Source organism: Lissotriton helveticus, chromosome 1_1 (genome assembly GCF_964261635.1).
Source record: "Lissotriton helveticus chromosome 1_1, aLisHel1.1, whole genome shotgun sequence".
Taxonomy (NCBI): domain Eukaryota; kingdom Metazoa; phylum Chordata; class Amphibia; order Caudata; family Salamandridae; genus Lissotriton; species Lissotriton helveticus.
Genome location: NC_136057.1, coordinates 1,386,206,744 through 1,386,230,565, shown reverse-complemented (window position 1 = coordinate 1,386,230,565; position 23,822 = coordinate 1,386,206,744). Strand labels below are relative to the sequence as shown.

The following is a 23,822-nucleotide window of genomic DNA, read 5'->3' as shown; positions in this document are numbered from 1 at the left end:
AAGAGGCTCCTATACCAGGAATCTTTAGGGCAGGGAGGGCCAGGCTGGGGCTATGGAAAGAGGCTCCTATACCAGGAATCTTTAGGGCAGGGAGGGCCAGGCTGGGGCTATGGAAAGAGGCTCCTATACCAGGAATCTTTAGGGCAGGGAGGGCCAGGCTGGGGCTATGGAAAGAGGCTCCTATACCAGGAATCTTTAGGGCAGGGAGGGCCAGGCTGTGGAGAGAAGTTATTATATCAGGAATCTTCAGGGCAGGGAGGGACAGGCTGGGGCTATGGAGAGAGGTTCTAATATCAGGAATCTTCAGGGCAGGGAGGGACAGGCTGGGGCTATGGAAAGAGGCTCCTATACCAGGAATCTTTAGGGCAGGGAGGGCCAGGCTGGGGCTATGGAAAGAGGCTCCTATACCAGGAATCTTTAGGGCAGGGAGGGCCAGGCTGGGGCTATGGAAAGAGGCTCCTATACCAGGAATCTTTAGGGCAGGGAGGGCCAGGCTATGGAGAGAGGTTCTAATATCAGGAATCTTCAGGGCAGGGAGGGACAGGCTGGGGCGATGGAAAGATGCTCCTATACCAGGAATCTTTAGGGCAGGGAGGGCCAGGCTGGGGCTATGGAAAGAGGCTCCTATACCAGGAATCTTCAGGGCAGGGAGGGACAGGCTGGGGCTATGGAAAGATGCTCCTATACCAGGAATCTTTAGGGCAGGGAGGGACAGGCTGGGGCTATGGAAAGATGCTCCTATACCAGGAATCTTTAGGGCAGGGAGGGACAGGCTGGGGCTATGGAAAGATGCTCCTATACCAGGAATCTTTAGGGCAGGGAGGGACAGGCTGGGGCTATGGAAAGATGCTCCTATACCAGGAATCTTCAGGGCAGGGAAGGACATGCTCTGGGGCTATGGAGAGAGGTTCCTATACCAGGAATCTTTAGGGCAGGGAGGGCCAGGCTGTGGAGAGAGGTTCTTATATCAGGAATCTTCAGGGCAGGGAGGGCCAGGCTGTGGAGAGAGGTTCTTATATCAGGAATCTTCAGGGCAGGGAGGGACAGGCTGGGGCTATGGAGAGAGGTTCTAATATCAGGAATCTTCAGGGCAGGGAGGGACAGGCTGGGGCGATGGAAAGATGCTCCTATACCAGGAATCTTTAGGGCAGGGAGGGCCAGGCTGGGGCTATGGAAAGAGGCTCCTATACCAGGAATCTTTAGGGCAGGGAGGGCCAGGCTGGGGCTATGGAAAGAGGCTCCTATACCAGGAATCTTTAGGGCAGGGAGGGCCAGGCTGTGGAGAGAAGTTATTATATCAGGAATCTTCAGGGCAGGGAGGGACAGGCTGGGGCTATGGAGAGAGGTTCTAATATCAGGAATCTTCAGGGCAGGGAAGGACAGGCTCTGGGGCTATGGAGAGAGGTTCCTATACCAGGAATCTTTAGGGCAGGGAGGGCAAGGCTGGGGCTATGGAAAGAGGCTCCTATACCAGGAATCTTTAGGACAGGGAGGGCCAGGCTATGGAGAGAGGTTCTAATATCAGGAATCTTCAGGGCAGGGAGGGACAGGCTGGGGCTATGGAGAGAGGTTCTAATATCAGGAATCTTCAGGGCAGGGAAGGACAGGCTCTGGGGCTATGGAAAGAGGCTCCTATACCAGGAATCTTTAGGGCAGGGAGGGCCAGGCTGGGGCTATGGAAAGAGGCTCCTATACCAGGAATCTTTAGGGCAGGGAGGGCCAGGCTGGGGCTATGGAAAGAGGCTCCTATACCAGGAATCTTTAGGGCAGGGAGGGCCAGGCTATGGAGAGAGGTTCTAATATCAGGAATCTTCAGGGCAGGGAGGGACAGGCTGGGGCGATGGAAAGATGCTCCTATACCAGGAATCTTTAGGGCAGGGAGGGCCAGGCTGGGGCTATGGAAAGAGGCTCCTATACCAGGAATCTTCAGGGCAGGGAGGGACAGGCTGGGGCTATGGAAAGATGCTCCTATACCAGGAATCTTTAGGGCAGGGAGGGACAGGCTGGGGCTATGGAAAGATGCTCCTATACCAGGAATCTTTAGGGCAGGGAGGGACAGGCTGGGGCTATGGAAAGATGCTCCTATACCAGGAATCTTTAGGGCAGGGAGGGACAGGCTGGGGCTATGGAAAGATGCTCCTATACCAGGAATCTTCAGGGCAGGGAAGGACATGCTCTGGGGCTATGGAGAGAGGTTCCTATACCAGGAATCTTTAGGGCAGGGAGGGCCAGGCTGTGGAGAGAGGTTCTTATATCAGGAATCTTCAGGGCAGGGAGGGCCAGGCTGTGGAGAGAGGTTCTTATATCAGGAATCTTCAGGGCAGGGAGGGACAGGCTGGGGCTATGGAGAGAGGTTCTAATATCAGGAATCTTCAGGGCAGGGAGGGACAGGCTGGGGCGATGGAAAGATGCTCCTATACCAGGAATCTTTAGGGCAGGGAGGGCCAGGCTGGGGCTATGGAAAGAGGCTCCTATACCAGGAATCTTTAGGGCAGGGAGGGCCAGGCTGGGGCTATGGAAAGAGGCTCCTATACCAGGAATCTTTAGGGCAGGGAGGGCCAGGCTGTGGAGAGAAGTTATTATATCAGGAATCTTCAGGGCAGGGAGGGACAGGCTGGGGCTATGGAGAGAGGTTCTAATATCAGGAATCTTCAGGGCAGGGAAGGACAGGCTCTGGGGCTATGGAGAGAGGTTCCTATACCAGGAATCTTTAGGGCAGGGAGGGCCAGGCTGGGGCTATGGAAAGAGGCTCCTATACCAGGAATCTTTAGGACAGGGAGGGCCAGGCTGTGGAGAGAAGTTATTATATCAGGAATCTTCAGGGCAGGGAGGGACAGGCTGGGGCTATGGAGAGAGGTTCTAATATCAGGAATCTTCAGGGCAGGGAGGGACAGGCTGGGGCTATGGAGAGAGGTTCTAATATCAGGAATCTTCAGGGCAGGGAGGGACAGGCTGGGGCTATGGAAAGATGCTCCTATACCAGGAATCTTTAGGGCAGGGAGGGACAGGCTGGGGCTATGGAAAGATGCTCCTATACCAGGAATCTTTAGGGCAGGGAGGGACAGGCTGGGGCTATGGAAAGATGCCCCTATACCAGGAATCTTTAGGGCAGGGAGGGACAGGCTGGGGCTATGGAAAGATGCTCCTATACCAGGAATCTTCAGGGCAGGGAAGGACAGGCTCTGGGGCTATGGAGAGAGGTTCCTATACCAGGAATCTTTAGGGCAGGGAGGGCCAGGCTGGGGCTATGGAAAGAGGCTCCTATACCAGGAATCTTTAGGGCAGGGAGGGCCAGGCTGTGGAGAGAAGTTATTATATCAGGAATCTTCAGGGCAGGGAGGGACAGGCTGGGGCTATGGAGAGAGGTTCTAATATCAGGAATCTTCAGGGCAGGGAAAGACAGGCTCTGGGGCTATGGAGAGAGGTTCCTATACCAGGAATCTTTAGGGCAGGGAGGGCCAGGCTGGGGCTATGGAAAGAGGCTCCTATACCAGGAATCTTTAGGGCAGGGAGGGCCAGGCTGTGGAGAGAAGTTATTATATCAGGAATCTTCAGGGCAGGGAGGGACAGGCTGGGGCGATGGAAAGATGCTCCTATACCAGGAATCTTCAGGGCAGGGAAGGACAGGCTGGGGCTATGGAGAGAGGTTCCTATACCAGGAATCTTTAGGGCAGGGAGGGCCAGGCTGGGGCTATGGAAAGAGGCTCTTATACCAGGAATCTTTAGGGCAGGGAGGGCCAGGCTGTGGAGAGAAGTTATTATATCAGGAATCTTCAGGGCAGGGAGGGACAGGCTGGGGCGATGGAAAGATGCTCCTATACCAGGAATCTTCAGGGCAGGAAGGGACAGGCTGGGGCTATGGAGAGAGGTTCTTATATCAGGAATCTTCAGGGCAGGGAGGGACAGGCTGGGGTGATGGAAAGATGCTCCTATACCAGGAATCTTTAGGGCAGGGAAGGACAGGCTGGGGCTGTGGAGAGAGGTTCTTATATCAGGAATCTTCAGGGCAGGGAAGGACAGGCTGGGGCGATGGAAAGATGCTCCTATACCAGGAATCTTCAGGGCAGAGAGGGACAGGCTGGGGTGATGGAAAGATGCTCCTATACCAGGAATCTTCAGGGCAGGGAAGGACAGGCTGGGGCTGTGGAAATATGCCCCTGTACCAGGAATCTTTAGGGCAGGAAGGGACAGGCTGGGGCTGTGGAGAGAGGTTCTTATACCAGGAATCTTCAGGGCAGGGAAGGACAGGCTGGGGCTGTGGAAATATGCCCCTGTACCAGGAATCTTTAGAGCAGGGAGGGATAGGCTTTAGAGAGGTGTTCGTATATCAGGAGACTTCGGATCAGGTAGGGACAGGCTGGGGCGATGGAAAGATGCTCCTATACCAGGAATCTTCAGGGCAGAGAGGGACAGGCTGGGGTGATGGAAAGATGCTCCTATACCAGGAATCTTCAGGGCAGGGAAGGACAGGCTGGGGCTGTGGAAATATGCCCCTGTACCAGGAATCTTTAGGGCAGGAAGGGACAGGCTGGGGCTGTGGAGAGAGGTTCTTATACCAGGAATCTTCAGGGCAGGGAAGGACAGGCTGGGGCTGTGGAAATATGCCCCTGTACCAGGAATCTTTAGAGCAGGGAGGGATAGGCTTTAGAGAGGTGTTCGTATATCAGGAGACTTCGGATCAGGTAGGGACAGGCTGGGGCTATGGAAAGATGCTCCTATGCCAGGATTCTTCAGGGCAGGGAGGGACAGGCTGTGGAGAGAAGTTCTTATATCACGAGTCTTCAGGGCAGGGAGGGACAGGCTGTGGAGAGAAGTTCTTATATCACGAGTCTTCAGGTCAGGGAGGGACAGGCTGGGGCAGTGGAGATAAACTCTTATATCAGGAATGTTCAGAGAGGGACAGGCTGGGCAGTGGAGAAAAGTTCTTATATGAGGAATCTTCAGGTCAGAGAGGGACATATCGGGGCAGTGGAGAGAAATTACATCAGATATCTTAAGGGATGGACTGGTTGGGGCAGTGGAGAGAAGTTGTTATTTCAGAAATCTTCAGGTCAGGGAGGAACAGGCTCGGGGGATAATTTCTTATAACAGGAATCTTCAGGGAAAGACAAGGTGGGGCTGTGGGGAGAAGTTCTTATATGAGGAATCTTCAGGTCAGGGAGGGACACATTTTGGCAGTGGAGAGAAGTTCTTACTTCAGAAATCTTCAGGTCAGGGAGGAAGAGGCTCTGGTTAGAATCACTTATATCAGGAATCTTATGGGAGGGACAAGGTGGGGCTGTGGGGAGAATCACTTATATCAGGAATCTTCAGGGAGGGCTGGGCAGGCTGGGGCTGTGGGGAGAAGTTCTTATTTCAGGAATATTAAGGGACGGACAGGCTGGGCACTTGAGAGTAGTTCTTATATCAGGAATCTCCAGGGAGAGACAAGGTGGGGCTGTGGGGAAAATTTCGAATATCAGGAATCTTCAGGGAGGAATGGACAGGCTGGGGCGAGAAACTTTTGTATCACGAATCTTCATAGACAGACAAGCTGGGGCTGTGGAGTGAAGCTCTCAAATTAGATATCTTAAGGGAGGGACAGACTGGGGCAGTGGAAATAAGTTCTTATATCAGGAACCTTCAGTGAGGGACAAGGTGGGGCTGTGGAGAGGCGTTCCTACGTCATGAATTGCTTCCACGGGAAGATACAGGCTTGGGCTGTGGACAGAATTCCTTATGACATGAATATTCAAAGAGGGCCAAGCATGGGAGCGGAGAGGTATTTTATAAGTGACAGGCTGCAGCACCAAGCAGACAGCCAGAACCCTTCGAGCCCACCCCTTCTCACTTACCTCAGCCTCCTCCATGCCTCGTCTGGTCCCTGGTCCTCCCCGGGCTCACCCACATTCATAGCAGCCTCCCTGTCCAGACAAACACAATGAAGAAATACATTGTCAGGTAACTCCAAACCTTGGCATACTGCCAGTCAAACCCTCTCCCATTGGAGATCTCATTTATGGACACTTTCTATGTTTTCGCATTCAGTGACTCTTCAAAAATCAATTTCTCTCTGCGTATGAAATATCACAGTGTCTCCTTGAAACCTCCCTCACGGATGTCGTGCAATGCTGAACATGTCCTAAATGCCACGCTGACCAGGAATTTCTGGGCTAAAAAACAGAGTTTACTCATTCAGGGACAAAGGCCCTCATTTCCTAAAGTCTTGCGTGGGCACTGGTGTAACGCGTTACAAAAAATTGAATCTGTTTACTTATCATGTTAAAGCCCCACGTGTGTAAAGCTAAACTGCGTAGTGTCCCTCAAACTCAACCAGAAACCCGAGCAAACGTGGTCCAAAGGCGTCAAAACTTTTGGGCTTCCTAAACCCTGACTCAGGATCTGGCAGTTACTTCCTGAGTCGTAAGTGTGTGTCAGAAGGTGGCGCAGGGGCGGCCTTATGCATGTGCAAGCTGTGCACCAGCACAGGGCCACCACGCCAATATATATCCTTAATATAATAATCCTCTAAGGATGGATACATATTTGCGTAGCAGCCCCTGGCAGGGATTGGGGCCCTCTACCTACGCTCCCTGCCCAGGGCCGCCATGAGCCTAGAGCCGCCCCTGTGTGACGGGAAAATGGAGGGTCCCATACAAGATCTCTTGAGGTCGCCCTGCCAATGAGGCAAACATACCTAAACTCGTGACTGGATGGATGTTCACAAACATTGGCCATGTTTTGACTGCCTTCTCTGGACTCTTAAACTCACCTCGACTGCAATGAGGCGGAAGGAGCCCCGATACACCTTTTTGTCAGGATGAAAACAAGGGGAGAGGTGGGATTAAATGTGGAATTGCCAATTTGTCCAATTTGTCCAATGGCTGCGGATTGCCAGCGCTGTCGACATTTTGGAGTTGAACCGTAAAGATTGGCATACTTATATTTTTTTCAGATTGCAAATGTATATTAGGGGATAAAACCAATATATTACATTAAGAAGCACGGAGGAGCTTTACAAAGTACAGTTCAAATGACGTTCGCACCTAATCCCTAATTGGGGGTTGAGGTAGTCTGAGACCTTCTGAATGTATATAATTACAGTAACCTGTTGCTGAGGAATCTCAGAATACGTGTTACAACAAATTGCTGAATTGAGCTAGACGCAGGTATCCAAATTGGTGGGTCAGAAAGACTTAAAGGTATGGCCATCACTCTCGAGTCTGCAAGAAGTCTGCATACATTACTTACGACAATTCAGTAATACTCAAAGTACGACCCGACGGCGGCCACCCTGACCTTTACAAGCGGCCCCCTCCTCAACAGACTCGATTTAGCACTAACATCAAGGAAATGTTAAGTAAATAGGCAAGCATATTATTCAAAGGGTAAATGCAGTTAAACAAAGGAAGTAACTAGGGAGTCCTGCACCGCTTAAATTTAGGAACACTTTCCTTCTTCCCCTCACCTAGACAACTATGCAACTAGTGAACGAAGAGGCAAGTCAGATGTTATGTTTACTCTTTGAATGGCCTGGGTTCCTATTATACATGAACAACATTATTGAGCATTAAATCAAATACAGAAGAAGCTTTTGTATAGCGCAAATCCGGAAGTCATGTATTTCAATGTCTCCGTAATTGTGATAATGAACAAAAAAGGGAAAGTGAAATAAAACCGTTGGCTAGGATCACACAATTTGGTTAAGTGGTAAAAACCAGGATTAAGCCCAGGTTTTCTGGTTTCACATTGTTCAATTCAGTCACTAGATCTACATGCTTCCCTTCCCCTACACCCACCTTACAGCCAATCCCCCCCCCCCAACCCCATGATCACCACACTGGCTGGCATCAATGAGTCCCACCGTCACATCAATGACCAAACCGTTTGGCCCCAGGGAAAAGGTTTTCAAGTACCCATTGGTTATGTTATTTGCATTTGTATAGCGTGAAACTGCTGGTGTTGCACTGCAGCAAACAACTTTTCGAGAGATTGCAGGCAGATTTGTAGTTTGGTTGTGTAAGCGGTGGTTGTATAAGTATCCCAGGGATACATCAAAAGCCCTGGTTTCCTGTAGGGTATGCCTCCATCTTTTGTACATGACTCCAATGCTCCGTTGTACAATGTTTCTTCTGTATGTTTGTCATACTCTTGGAAACCAAGGAGTGGGTCAACTCTTGGCAGCTTCTGGACACCGCGTGTGGTGATGGCTTCTCTTGTCCAGAAATCCAACGGCGAGTAATTTCCTACTTCTCTCCTTTTCAGAGCCATATTTTGTACTTGATCGGGGTTGACAGCCTTCACCATAGAAGTGCCTCCTACTAGACACCTGTTGTATTTATGGGTTCTCAAAACTAATTTCTTTCCTTTGGCGGAGACATAAGGACACATCGGTGCCTATGCTATCCTGGATCTGCAATACCTGAACTCTGTAAATCTTTATACTTGTGATGGACACTTACATCTTGTTGCTGGTAATTAAAGCATTCCTAGAGATGGGACTACACAGATTAAATTGATTATTAAATTATAATGAATGTTTCCATTCCCAAAAATATGGTCATGATGAATAAAGTCCGCATGTCATAATTAAAATTGAATGCATAATCTATGGTTTGCGGGGGTAGCTATGGTTTGAGAAATTGTACTGTAATCCCAACCGCAACTATCCCAAAATGATCTAGCCTAGTTCTGTTTGTACTGCTACGGCGAGTGAGCTTCACACGAGGGTAATCATTAAAATACTGTTAGGCAATCCCGATAGTATGCAACTGGCAATAAATGGTTGAGACACAGGTGGACAGAACAAAAGAAACATACGGGAGAAGAGGATATGATGTCAGAACCTAAAATCCTATGGTACTCTGAAGTGGATATTGACCAGTTACAACGATGACCATCAATACTGAATACTGGGTCCACTAATAGCAATAATCAGCGACAAACTGAGTCAGAGAAATTAATCAGATTCAAGAAGAAACATGTCCACATTGTTTTAGACAGTGAAGTACTTTTAGAACATTTAAGGGCAAACACAATTCCCCAGGTCCTGCAAGTGAGGACCATTCCGGTAATATTCACCGATGATCCTCAGTATACTGGGGACTTCAGTAGTAGAGGCTTGAAATGAGACTGGATGTTTGTATCTATCAAGACAGCAGAACAATTAGTCAAAAAAGAACTGGATCTCCACGACCCTCAGGGCATGGGATTAACTTGTGCGACAGAAAGGGTGGACTTAGTTTTCCTCTCCACTGTCCCCTAATGTAGACAACCCTGACATCCCACCCGGCTGCACGCCCCCGCCGTTTCATCGTTGGAGGGAGGAGGGGTGCAAGAGGGTGTGCTCCCTTTTTGATCTTGATGGGCTGATTCCCTTCTCTCAGTTATGTGCAGATTATGGTCTGCCTGCTTCTCATGTATTTCATTACTCGCAGCTTGCACATTGGGTCACGCGTCCTGAGAATTTTGCGCACATGTCCCGCCCCATGACGACCTTTGAAAGAGGTTTAATATGCAAAAAAGATGATTGTAAGCTAATATCTGAATCATATACTATGATCACTACGTGACCTAAGAAACATCGCTCAAAGGCGCAAGTTAGATGTGAGACTGAGTTTGGGAGACCCCTTACACCGAAGGAGAGGGACACATTTTTTATCGCACACACCACACTGCTTCCAATACAGCGGGTGCGGAATCAGCCTATAAGGTGGTCCATTACTGGTATTACACACCAGTGCGCATTAAGTCTTGGGATAAGTCCAAATCAGACCTCTGCGAAGGGGGTGTGGTGGCACTGGTACCCTAGGGATGTACGTCATTACGACGCACACTTTTACAACGCGTTCCATTATAACGCGGTTGTAAAAACGCAAGTCGTTACAACGACTTGCGTTGGGGGGGGCGCAAATTAAAAAAAAATAATTTACTATTCCAACACCAGTCCCCGTGGATAGTAGGGAAGGTGTTGGGATAGTAAATTAAATGATTTACTATCCTTGAGCGACCCCCAGCGCAATTCGTTGTAACAACTTTCGTTGTTATGACCGCGTCGTAATGGAACGCCGTTGTAACGGTTGCGTTGTAAACGTCGCATACCATACCCTAGTACACTTGCTGTGGCTCTGTCCGAAGTTGGTGCGTTATTGGACAGATTCTCGATGACATCGATGGAGCTTTTCATATTACACTGCCACGACTGCTTAAATATACACTTCTGGGACTACCCCACTCTGGGTCCTTTCCACTGAAGTCCTTGAGCGGTAAGCAGATAGCCCTGGCACTGTTGGCAGCTAGGCAAGTGCTCTTAGGGCAATGGGGATCTCAGTCAGTCCCGGACCCGTGTGATTGGATACAAAAGCTTTGGCATCTATTGGCAATGGAACGTCTTTCTCTTACTGTAGATGGCCGAGGCAAAGAATATGCGAAATTATGGGCCCCCTTTTTACAGCTCCTTTCAAAAGACATGAGGGAAGTAACATGTCCGAAATACCTGCAGATTTTACGGCTTATACCCTTGGGCCCACCTGGTACAGAGGTTGCCTGAAATGACAAGTAACATCCAGTAGTACATAGTGGGGTGTTAGTGGGGAGGTCCTGAAATGATGCGGAGGGAGGGTGGGTGGGAAGGGAGGAGGGAGGGGAGGGTTTGTTCTCTGTTGTATATTTTTTTTTTTAAAAGTGGTCTCTTGGTCGCGGTGCCTTGACCTTCCATTGAGATTTGCATTAATGCGAGGTCGTCCCCCGGGATGTAGACCTTATGCGTTGTGTATTGTTCTCTAGTTCTCGCTCTGCTGGCACTTGGATGTAGGCAGCAAAGTTCTGTATTATGCACTTATGACCACACAATAAAAATGATTGATTCTAAAAAAGAACTGGAAGCCATAAAAGAATTGGAGGGGTAAATGAAACTTCATTTTGCTAGATCTGATGCTAAATTTTTAGCGGCAAAGATGAATAAGGAGATTGCAGACTTCAAAGTTAAAAACAAAAAATTGAAGACGATATAAAGAAGCATATTGAACTAAACCCTGGAAAAAAACATGCCGCTATCTCAACAAAGATTTTTACTCAGAATCTGAAAAATCAGGAGTTTGTAACACAGTATCAATGCAGGAATCAGCTTTTCAGAAAGCTCAACATACTCGCACTCTACAAGTGATTCAGACCCAGCCCCAAGCCCGTATGTTCCACCTTCGAGAGGTCTTTTTCTTTTGGGAAAGGATCAAGAAGAGGCAAAGGAAAACATTAGCATTAGGTGAACATACAGATGGAGGAGAATACATGAGCCCCATACATAAATCTCTAAAACACCCCTTTGACACTTATGAAAAGGAGTTTTATCAAACGGTTTGTCCTTTATATCATTGCAGCGTACTGATTTTACTCAAGTAAAAATGGGTTTGATACTATATTTCAGGAAAAGTTGATTGCAAAATGTTTTGGAGGAAATCTATCATGCTACAAGAACAGGCTATTCTAATTTTTACAGACAATCTAATTTTGCCTTCTACATGCAAAATGCCTATGCAAATCATTACCTTTACTGGTCTTAAGGCACTAGACAAAGTTGTATAAATAAACAAATATACTAAATTGAACATCTCCAAACAAGAAAGCTGGCTCTCAGCTGCCTAATGTGAGACAATCTAATCATAATTAAACTGGACGGTAAAAGTGTAGCTATTGTGATCCAGGATAGATCTGAATAATAGGAACAAGAATAAAGAGGTAACTGAATAATAGTAAACACTATAGGAAGATCAACCATGAACCCACAACATGAATTCAAACTGAGATAAAACCCTTAGTGGAGTTAGGTAAAGGAGAAGGTTGGTGGACTAAAAAACAGAAGCAACATTTTTGGGGAAGGTAAATGCTAGAACACATGACCTATACACACTCTCTAAAATATATAAACACCCTTCAAAACCACCTGGGAGACCTATCATTTTTGGAGTAAGCTCAATTCTGGAACCTATAGCATAGCACGTTGATGTTTTCCTCAAAGCTTTCATCAGAGCATTCCATCATATGTTAGAGACACCATAGACTTAATTAAATAGAAGATACAAATTTAAATATGGAAGAGGAAATCTTGGTCACCATGGATGTTGAAGGCCCATACACCAATATTCCACAGGAGGCAGCACTAGAAGTATTAGAATGGTATCTTGAGAGCCGATCATGTCCACATCCGGTACTCACTGAATTCATAACACACCTTGCAAAAATATGTATACCCCAGAATTTCTTCAAATGTAATCATCAATTTTACATCCAGGTCAAAGGAACTGAAATGGGATTTCTCTTTGCCCCAGAATCGGCAGTACTGTACATGGCTAAATTCCTCGGACTCAAGCAACTGGTCAACACCCCCACCCACTACGCCGGCCACACGCTTGATCCCGTCTTCTCTTCCAGCAAGTACATCACCTTCAGCCACGCCACCGGACTCCACTGGACCGACCACAGCTGCGTCCACTACAGCTTCAAAAGATACACGACCCACCACCACCCGCAACAGGTACCTCACAGGAATTGGAGCAAGATCACCGCAGACCAGCTCACCACCTCCCTCAGCCAGAGCCCACCCGCCAACACAACGGACCCCAATGAAGCAGCCCGCAACTTCACACAGTGGCTGACCGCCTGCGCCGACGACCTCGCGCCACTAAAGAACCCTCCCAGCAGACCCAGAAGCAAGAAGGCATCCTGGTTCACCGACGACCTCAAGGACTCCAAGAAGACCTGTCGCACCCTCGAGAAAGCCTGGCTCCTCGACCGGACCGCCGACAACATGACCGCCCTCAAACACGCTACCCGCAAGCACCACCAGCTCATCCGCACCACCAAGAAGAAATCCCTGAAGGAACGACTGGACAACAACGCCCACGACAGCAAAGAGCTCTTCACTATCGTCAAGGAGTTCTCCAACCCCAGCACCGGCACCAACGACATCACTCCGTCACAAGACCTCTGCGACTCTCTCGCCTCGTTCTTCCACCGCAAGATCGCCGACATCCACAACAGCTTCGGCGCCCCACCCACGCACCCAACCATCGAACCAATGCCCCCCACCGCCACCCTTCGCAACTGGACCACGGTGACCACCGAAGACACAGCCCGCACGATGAACACTATCCACTCCGGATCACCAACCGACCCCTGCCCACACCACGTCTTCAACAAGGCCGACTCCACCATCGCACCCCAACTCCGGAACATCATCAACGCCTCCTTCAACACCGCCACCTTCCCGGAGAGCTGGAAGCACGTCGAGATCAGCGCCCTCCTGAAGAAACCTACAGCGGACCCCACCGATCTCAAAAACTTCCGCCCCATCTCGCTCCTCCCTTTTCCTGCTAAAGTCATCGAGAAGATCGTCAACAGACAGCTGACCGCCTTCCTCGAGACGAATGGATCCCTCGACCTCTCGCAGTCCGGCTTCAGAGCCAACCACAGCACCGAGACCGCCCTCATCGCAGCCACCGACGACATCCGGACCCTGCTTGACAAGGGGGAAACAGTGGCCCTCATCCTCCTGGACCTCTCCGCTGCGTTCGACACGGTCTGCCACCGCACCCTAGTCCAGCGCCTCCGCAACATCGGTATCCAAGAGAAGGCACCGGAGTGGATCATCTCGTTCCTCGCCGGAAGAACACAAAGAGTCCGCCTCCCCCCGTTTCGCTCCGAGGCCACCGAAGTCATCTGCGGCGTCCCGCAAGGATCTTCACTCAGCCCCACCCTCTTCAACATCTACATGAAACCTCTCGCAGCCATCGCACGCCAGCACAACCTCAACATCATCTCTTACGCCGACGACACCCAGCTGATCCTCTCCCTCACCAGAGACCCCGACACCGCCAGAACCTGCCTACACGAAGGGATGAAAGACGTCGCCGAGTGGATGAAGGACAGCCGCCTGAAACTGAACTCGGACAAGACGGAAGTCCTCATCCTGGGATCTTCGCCCTCCGCCTGGGACGACTCCTGGTGGCCCCCAGCCCTGGGCACCGCACCCAAGCCAACCGACCACGCACGCAACCTGGGCTTCATCTTGGACCCCTCCCTCTCGATGACCAGACAAGTCAACGCCGTCTCCTCATCGTGCTTCAACACCCTGCGTATGCTTCGCAAGATCTTCCGCTGGATCCCGACCGAGACCAGGAAGACTGTCACCCAGGCACTCGTCACCAGCCAACTGGACTACGGAAACGCCCTCTACGCCGGAACCACAGCCAAGCTACAGAAAAGACTCCAGCGCTTTCAGAACGCCTCCGCCCGACTCATCCTGGATGTCCCCCGACGCAGCCACATCTCCAGCCACCTGAGGAACCTGCACTGGCTCCCCGTCGACAAGAGGATCACGTTCCGGCTCCTCACCCACGCACACAAGTCTCTCCACGACCTGGGCCCCAAGTACCTCAACGACCGCCTGACCTTCTACATGCCCACCCGCCAGCTACGGTCCACCAGCCTCGCCCTCGCAGCCGTACCACGCATCCAAAGAGCCACCGCCGGAGGAAGATCCTTCTCTTACCTGGCTGCCAAGACTTGGAACTCCCTCCCCATCCTCCTTCGGCTGACCCAGGACCATCTCGCCTTCAGGAAACAACTCAAGACCTGGCTGTTCGAGCAGTAGCATACCCCTCCCCCCAAGCGCCTTGAGACCCTCCCGGGTGAGTAGTGCGCTATACAAATGGCATGATTGATTGATTGATAAATTCGAGGAATGGTGGCTATAGGAAAAAAATCCCTTTAAAGAGCATGTTGTATTATGGCAAAGGTACATTGATGATGTATTAATATTATGGAGGGAAGTCAACAAACTATGCACTTTCATGAGTGACTTAACTCTAGGTCACCAGACATCAAGCTTACTTTAAGCTTCTATAACATGGAAATTAATTCCCTGGATGCAACTATTAAACATAAAGATCTTATACAATAAATAAACTGACAGAAATTCCTTTTTACATTAGTTGAGCTTTCATCAAAGAAAACTGAGGAACAAATTGCCCTATGGCCAATTCCTGAGGATAAGACTTAACTGCAAAAGGATGGATGATTGTTTCTCCTAAAACTCCCCCAAAAACGACAACTTTGCAAATATCCAAAGAAAATGCTAAGAAGATCCTACAAAAGGGCTAGGTACAGTCAGAGAGATTGTCTATTACAGCCAAAAGAGAAACACCACAAATAAATATATTTGTGTGTCACTGCACTTGCTACCCAACTAAACAAGCATTGACAAAGCCAAAAGGTCTTGCAATGGCTTTGCTTTTGGCAGTACTGAGGGAACCACCCCCTCCCTCCTTTACCCCCACCCCCTCCGCTGTTGGGGCGAAGAGAAACGAACATCCTTCACCTGTCCAGCGCAGATGCCGCACCTCTTCCACAGCCAGTTATGGCTGTGCGGGTCACAGGTGAGCACGGGAGGGGGACGGGAAGAAAGACAACATGGACAACGGGGGTGGGAGCAAAGGGAATGGGGTGGAAAAAAGACAACACGAACAACGGGGAGGGGGCAGGAGCAAAGGGAATAGGGTCAACGGAAGGGGGCAGGAAAGCAGACAGCATGGACAACTGGGAGGGGGCGGGAATACTGACAATGGGAGGGGGTGGGTGCAAAGTGAACAAGGACAACGGGAGGGGTGGCGGGAGGAAAGTAAAAGACAACAGGAAATTGCTAAAGTAGCCAATGCAAAATAAAAAGTAGTGCGGATACCAAAACATATGGCCCATATCGGAAAGATCCATGCAGCAGGGGCAAACGCCAGGGCGGAAACAAAACAGTCACAAGGCGGGAAAATTGTACTCTATCCACAAACCAAAACTATGGCATTTAGAAAGGTGGACCAAGTAACCAATCACAAGCAGTGGCCATGTGGGAGGTGTCTTCTAACTTCCCAGGTTAATTACGCCATGCCTCGCAGAGGCAGCACGCATGCTGCCTCTAGGCTCGACCTAAAAATGATTATCGGAAAGAACAGACACACATATTTTTGCACTGAGGTGAAGTAGAACATAAAGGATTATCTCGTGAGATCTAACAGAGAAAAAACAGGACCTACTGCTTGCCTCAGATCAATGACTGGGCTTCCAATATGACAGGGCCACTATAAATGAGGTTACTGTTCGGTATGTGAAATGACCATTGAGGGTATGGAAATAACCTACAATAACACCATGTTCAAAGACAATGAATTCAGTAACTGGAACACTAAGATGTGATCTACATAATTCTATGTACCTGCAACAAGGCTTAGATCTGGAAGAGGTGTGGTGCAGCGGCCAGGGTGCCTGACTCCAGACTACAGGGTCCACGGTTCAATCCCCTGCCGGCGGCAGGGTAGCCCAGCACCATGTGACTCTGTGCAATAGCTCACTTAATCTTCCCGAGGGCCCCCAGCGCCGGGACACCACTTCGGAGGTAGCTGTGCGCTTTACAAATACTGGTATTTCATTTTCATTTCATTTGCAAAACGTCACGCGAAATCAAGAAAAGAAATGGTCAACATAAATCATGAATCAGATGTATAATCCCGGAGTCACCACATGTCCAATACTATAGTTACGAATAACTACACTGAATCCTAGATGAGGTGGAACATTTTTAAGCACATTAAACCAAGAGCTGGTAATAGTGAAACAATACTGTCTCACTTGGAGGCTAAACTGATCTTGAAAATTCAGACGGCTGAAAATGCTTTAAACAAACTATCGAAAATAAACAATATCATCTAATTAAAAAGTCATGTATGCTATGTTTTGCCGCATTGAAGGAGACAGATTAACAACAATGAGCACCCATAATTATGGAATTCGGTCCAGGGGATCCAGTACACTTCCAACTGACAGATTAGACATAAAATACCTCCCACAGGGAAACCATCAGATAGATCAAGGGCAATTAAAGATTAGATCTCAGGCCACTGATTGCACCATCTAAAGCCACAGCACCAGCGACCATGGGGAGTATTCCAAGGAAACAAGCAAGGAAGCTAATTTGAAAGCATTTGTGTATATCAACTCTGTACAAATCTTGAAAATCTTGAGTAATTTAGCTTTGAGCTGAATTTAACAACCGCATCACTTGCAGCCCGCACTTCTGAGCTCTCCCAGGCAATATCTGGCAATGGTTACTACGATTTGTGCACAATCCGACCTCTATTTGGAACTTTAACTCCCACGAAGAACGCAAGTCCAAATAAAGAAACATGACGTTTGCAGACTACAACGTCCATAAGATGGTAGTCCTTCATATGATGAACAACGTCAACGTGGCAAAACACTCTGTGCAATGAAGTAAGAACTACAAATGCCATCAGTGTTGTAGTTTTTTTGCTGCAATGTCATCAGCCCCAGGTGTGACGCATGCTGCATATTAAGAGGGGCGTCGGATTTAAAACTTCAAGTTCGGCAAATTACTACAGGATACCAAGATGGAATAGAAACAAGCGCAACCAACCCCCTGCAGAATTTCACAGTCAACCACGGATGAATAGTGAGCCCTCGGCATCCTTTTTGGAGTCTAGGAATAAGCCGCTTTGCCCCCTCACTAATAACAGGAGTAAGAGAAGACAAGTAAGGACTGTACATGATTGTACTGGCAAACCTAAACAAATTAGGATTTCAAGGCTTTCCTATAACTAGAAATGTAAATAACTATCAGCCAAAGTGTTCTCTCTTTAACACCGATAAAAACAAAAGTCTTGATCCAGTAAGGTGAGATCATAGTGCTGAACGATACGAGGTGCAGGTGAAGTGACTAGTGCTCAACATACATCAATCACCAGTTATTTCCCTCTTCACAGAAGGACAACGTTAGACCAATAGGGATGCCCCATACATAAATATGCTCATCAACATAAAAGATGGAATATCTAACCAGACACATACATTTGTATATATGTGTTTCTTCTTCAGCTCTCCCCGACTTTTGTTTTGAAATTTCCATTTGGCCCTGAGGAAGATCTTAATAAAACTTTTCTGTCCAGCCAAAAGATTGAAACACGTTGGCCTACCTAATAAGTATTAATGTGCCCTCTTAGTTGAAATCTCCATAAATCTTTAAGCTTGCGATGGACATTCATATCCTCTTGCTGATTAGACTATTCCCTCAGATGGGACTATATAGACTTAGATGAGGCACTCGTATCCAAACAGTGATTGCTTATTTATTACTCAAGTACGAGGCCGAAATGCATCAGCATTTTTTCTCTTATTGTTAAAGTTTAGTGAATACATGTTGTGCATTATTTGTGTTATAACTGTATCGATATGAATATTTTGCATGTTTATTGTTACATTTTCCATACATGAGTGTCTCAACTGGTAAAGAAGTGTAACTTGAATTATAATGAATGTTTTTTTCCTCAAAAACATATTGTCAAAAAACCATGGGGAACAAAGTATGTATGTCACATATTTACGATTGAATGCATAATCCAGAGTTAGCAGTGGTACTTAATGGTTTGAGAAACACTATTGTATGACAGCTGGCGTATTCATAGCTCAGAACACTGAGGACCCCTTGACCTCTCATCTTGCTACTCTGGCCATTTTACAATCCTGACAGTCCTGGCAAACTAGTTTGTTTATATATTTTTTATTCTTATGCCCTCCCTGACTTATGTTTTGAAATATCCATTTGGCCCTGAGGAAGATCTCAAGTTCTGTCGCACAGAGATTGAAACGCATAGGCCATCAGAGTTGAACCCTTTAAATCTTTATACTTTTCACAGATGCTTGCGTCCTGTTGCTGGTGATTTAAGCACTCCCTCCAATGGGGAAACATAGATTAAAATGATGTTCTCATACAGGGATTATTGATTTATAATGCAAGCACGAGAGTCAGGCATCTGCATTTTTCTATTCATATTAAAGTCTGGTGAATATAGGTTGTGCATTATTTGTATTGTTACTGTATAAACATGATTTTGTTCATGTTGGTAAGTTTTCCATATACCAGTGTCGACTGCAAAACAAGTGGGATTTAATGTATAATTAATGTTTTCTTTCTCAAATAAATATGAGGAAACAACATGATGAATAAAGTCTGCATGTAGCATACTTACAATTGAATGCATAATTTAGGGTTAGCGGGCATATCTATGGTTTGAAAACACTATTGTCTAACAGCTGGCATATCTGAGTCCAGCACAATAAATGACCCCTTGGCCTCTCATCCTACTTAAATAGCCATCTTTGCATCCTGCTAGTCCTGATGATGACCCTCCTTCTATAAAGGGTTGAAACGCTGCAGACCAGTGCCCCATGAGCCAACTTTTCACAAATTTAGAATCATGATTATAGAGGCATACAAAGGTTTTCCTTAGATAGTGCATTTTTGGCTAATTTGTGCTTCTTTGTGTACACTGTATGTATGTTAAATCATTCCATGTACCGCATTTGAGGACCAATGCAAAACCAAAGGGGATGATGGACGGAGTGTTCAACATTGCAAGAACTCACCCCCAGTCAACTGATCTGGGTTTAATCCATCATAATTCTTTAGCTCACTTCGCCACCCCAGTTCAGACATGGCTCTATGCAAATCAGTCTGACCCTGTGCCTCATGGGAACAGCCCAGCCCAAACTGCCAAGTCATGTCTTCCCTGGATTGGAAACAAGCATCCTGGGACCGGTTTTGGGCTCACAGCCCTCATCAGCCAGGCTATCTTAAATCCAGTGGCAAAGTGAGCAAGGGACCCACGTCTGGGAATACCATGCCAACTTAGGGCGAGCAAAGCAAAACCAAAGGGGATGATGGACGGAGTGTTGAACATTGCAAGCACTCACCCCCATTCAACTGATCTGGGTTTAATCCATCATCATTCTTTAGCTCACTCCGCCACCCCAGTTTAGACATGGCTAGAGTCAAGACTGATTTGCATATGGCCAGGTCTAAACTGGGGTGGCATGGTGAGCAAAAGAATGATGGATTTAACCCAGATCTCTTGACTGGGGGTGAATGTTTTGATTTGTTCTGCATTCCGTCCATCAATTGTGTGTCTTTTGCATTTGAGGACCAGGCACTTTTCACAACCATAGACATAATTGAGCCTTCTTTTTGTAATTTCTTAATTATAGACAGAGCTTGTAGTATACCTACTTACTGCTGGATTCCTTTTAATTTATTACACTCTTGTTTTACATCTACAATGATAGTAAAAAACTTTCAAAATTAATTACTGTAATTATCAGAGGAACCATTTCCGTCTTTAGAATTATTGTTCATCCCATATTCCTGGTTATTCTTTAACCCAGATCTCTTGACTGGGGGTGTATGTTTTGATTTGTTCGGCATTCCGTCCATCAACTGTGTATCTTATCCTTGGTTATGCCGTTGTGGATATAACATGAACCAGTAATAAAATACAACTAATTACAGAAATACTTTTGTGAATATGATTCAGAAGGAGTACAACTATGCCTTTTGTAAACAAACATGCCTGATACATATTTTTTGTGACTCAAGGCTTTAAAATGAATAAATGAGAGGCAAAAAGTAAGTTACCCACAAAACTTACTATATGAAATGTTTTGCGCTGACTGGATATTCCCGATGTTGGAGTCCAACACATTTGAAAGAAAATTCTGCAGAAACGCCACATCAGCCCATGGATCAAAAAGGAAGCCCGTCAAGATGGCCCTTACTTCTGGAATTTTGATTTCATCAAGCAGTTGGTAAAATAAATAGAAAATGACAGACCATTAATTATTGTGGGTATTGGGAACGATTTCCAACAAGGCAAATCAGTCTTAAATCTGTCTTAAGTCGGGGGAAATTCGTCATAAATGTCACAGTGGTGAAACGGTCTTAAGCCACAGCCAAACTTCTTAAACAAGGCCACTTTAACTGGGTTAAGATATTGATAAGAATGTCTTAAGCCAGGAATGATTCTCGAAATTTTCAAGAAAGTATCAAGAAATTTAAATGTATGATGATGCTCTTTATTTAGGTCTTGCATACCAGACAGCTTTTAACAGTCTATAGGTGAAAGCCTATTGTGGAACATACCAAACACAGTGTGATTAGAACTCGCCCACTGCTTATGTTTGGTTGGCTTTGTCCCTCTGTTGTGCTTGCTTCGTATATGATGGCTTTCCTTCCGGTTCTTGTGTTTGCCCCTCCCCTGGAGCATAGCTTCTTTACCATCCTTTTGACTTTCTGACTTTTATTCTTCCACTACTCCCATTCAGGGACCTCTTTTTTTCTTTAACCACTCCAAGATAGTCCATGTGTTTCCGTGCTGTCGTTCTCTTGTGCGCTGCTTACCACCCCACGCACTCCTCATTCCTTCCACTCTACAGGGCCCTTCCATATTCCTTCATGGCTCTCCCACTCCTCGCGGTCATTTGATATTTTTTTTTTTTAAGTACACATTTTTTTAGTGCCTGGTAACTGCCATTTGCTGCCAGGCCACCCTGCATTCAAAAACGCCTATTTGAGTGCCTACTTTGTTCCCTTTCCTCCATCCACTCCCTGTTACCCCCACCACAACCCACTTCCATACACGGCAATAATTGTATTTATTTTTACATTTCTATATTTTGGAGGGCTCAGCAGCTGCCAGTGGCTGCCGGGCACCCAGCTAGCCAGAAAGCACTTTCATGCAAATAAAACGACTATTTTTTTTTATCTAACAACGTAGGTGGCTTCCGTCAAATTGGTAAATACGGAGGTGAAAAGAAGAAAATGGTGCCAGAATACTCCGTAGGTGCAATCATGCATGAAAATCCACAGAATGATGCAGTAGTTGGCAGCAGTTGTGTCATTGCATCTCCTCTTTTTTTGCTGATGCTGGACAGCTCCTGGTGCTTTGGCAATGCTTGTTTGTTTTGGATGCAAGAAGCAACCATCTCTTTATGCTCATTATTGAGGAGATTGTGCATGAAGGAGGACCATGGAAGGGTGCTTCATAGTGGTGGATATTCATCTCCTTTAACCCATTTACATTGTTACACCATCTCTATGCAACTGCCTTTTGACTATAGAAATACATTCATACGCACCTACACTTCAGTGAATGAGTAAGTACATGCTTAAGCACTAGTCAGGTGAAAGAATGTAGTAAAAAATAATTGAGACCCACTGCCCTTGTTGGGCAGGAGATGTGAGAATTAGTCAATGAAGTGCAGGGTGAATTACAGCCCAACATTCAGAGCTTTTTAATGCACTGCACCAAGGAAGGCTTTTGGTTCTTTGATTTACCAAATCTCCAGCCCTCAAACCACTTACAGAAAGTTTGGGTCAAAAGAAAGACCAGGGGTATAAAAGATGGAGAGTGTCATTGGTTTTTCTCAAGAAGTAGGCATAGAGCAGAATAAGAGAGAAAGAAAGAATGCCGTCCCCACCACTGTGACCAGGGAAGGTCATGCCATGTGCCCTACTAGGATATCAGTGAGTCCAAGTGAAATAGCTTCATGATGCATGAGCCCAGGTGAAGTGCCTGCAGGACATCTGAGAGACCAGGCGATACACCTGCAGGATGTCTGTGAGCCCAGGTGAAGTGCCTGCAGGACATCTGAGAGACCAGGTGAGACACCTGCAGGATGTCTGTGAGCCCATGTGAGGGACCTGCAGGACATCGGAGAGTCCCGGTGATACACCTGCAGGGTGTGACTCACCTGCATGATGCGATACACCTACAGGACATCTGAGAGACCAGGTGATACACCTGCAGGATGTCTGTGAGCCCATGCGAGGGACCTGCAGGATATCTGAGATTCCAGGTGATACACCTGCAGGATGTCTGTGAGCCCATGCGAGGGACCTGCAGGATATCTGAGATTCCAGGTGATACACCTGCAGGATGTCTGTGAGCACAGGTGATACACCTGCATGATGTGATACACCAGCAGGACATCTTAGAGTCCAGGTGAGACACCTGCGGGATGTCTGAGAGTCCAGGTGATACACCTGTGGAACGTCTGTGAACACTGGTGGTGTATGCGCATGATGTCTGTTAGACCAGGTGATACACCTGCATGATGTCTGAGAGTCCAGGTGATACACCTGTGGAACGTCTGTGAACACAGGTGGTATACGTGCATGATGTCTGAGAGTCCAGGTGATACACCTGCATGATGTCTGAGAGTCCAGGTGATATACCTGCAGGGTGTCTGTGAGCACAGGTGGTGTACGTGCATGATGTCTGTGAGACCAGGTGATACACCTGCATGATGTCTGAGAGTCCAGGTGATACACCTGCGGGATGTCTGCGAGCACAGGCGATACACCTGCGGGATGTCTGAGAGTCCAGGTGATACACCTGCAGGGTGTCTGCGAGCACAGGTGATACACCTGCAGGATGTCTGCGAGCACAGGCGATACACCTGCGGGATGTCTGCGAGCACAGGCGATACACCTGCGGGATGTCTGAGAGCACAGGCGATACGCCTGCAGGACATCTGAGAGTCCAGGTGATACACCTGCAGAGTGTCTGCGAGCACAGGTGATACACCTGCGGGATGTCTGTGAGCACAGGTGATACACCTGCGGGATGTCTGCGAGCACAGGCGATACACCTGCGGGATGTCTGCGAGCACAGGCGATACACCTGCGGGATGTCTGCGAGCACAGGCGATACACCTGCGGGATGTCTGCGAGCACAGGCGATACAACTGCGGGATGTCTGCAAGCACAGGCGATACAACTGCGGGATGTCTGCAAGCACAGGCGATACACCTGCGGGATGTCTGAGAGTACAGGCGATACACCTGCGGGATGTCTGCGAGCATCGGTGATACACCTGCAGGATGTCTGTGAGCACAGGTGATACACCTGCATGATGTGATACACCAGCAGGACATCTTAGAGTCCAGGTGAT

General features: G+C 47.6%; 1 long non-coding RNA gene across 1 annotated transcript in view; it reads right to left on the bottom strand.

Annotated features, from left to right (window-relative positions):
- Positions 1 to 5,834: 5,834 nt before the first annotated feature.
- The window catches only part of LOC144773093 (uncharacterized), a 29,562-nt gene continuing 11,574 nt past the window's right edge, over positions 5,835 to 23,822 (bottom strand). The window contains exons 2-3 of the long non-coding RNA XR_013599917.1: positions 20,520 to 20,648; positions 5,835 to 5,903 (exon numbers count right to left, since the gene is read on the bottom strand). This is a non-coding gene — a long non-coding RNA (uncharacterized LOC144773093). The remainder of the gene's footprint in view (positions 5,904 to 20,519; positions 20,649 to 23,822) is intronic.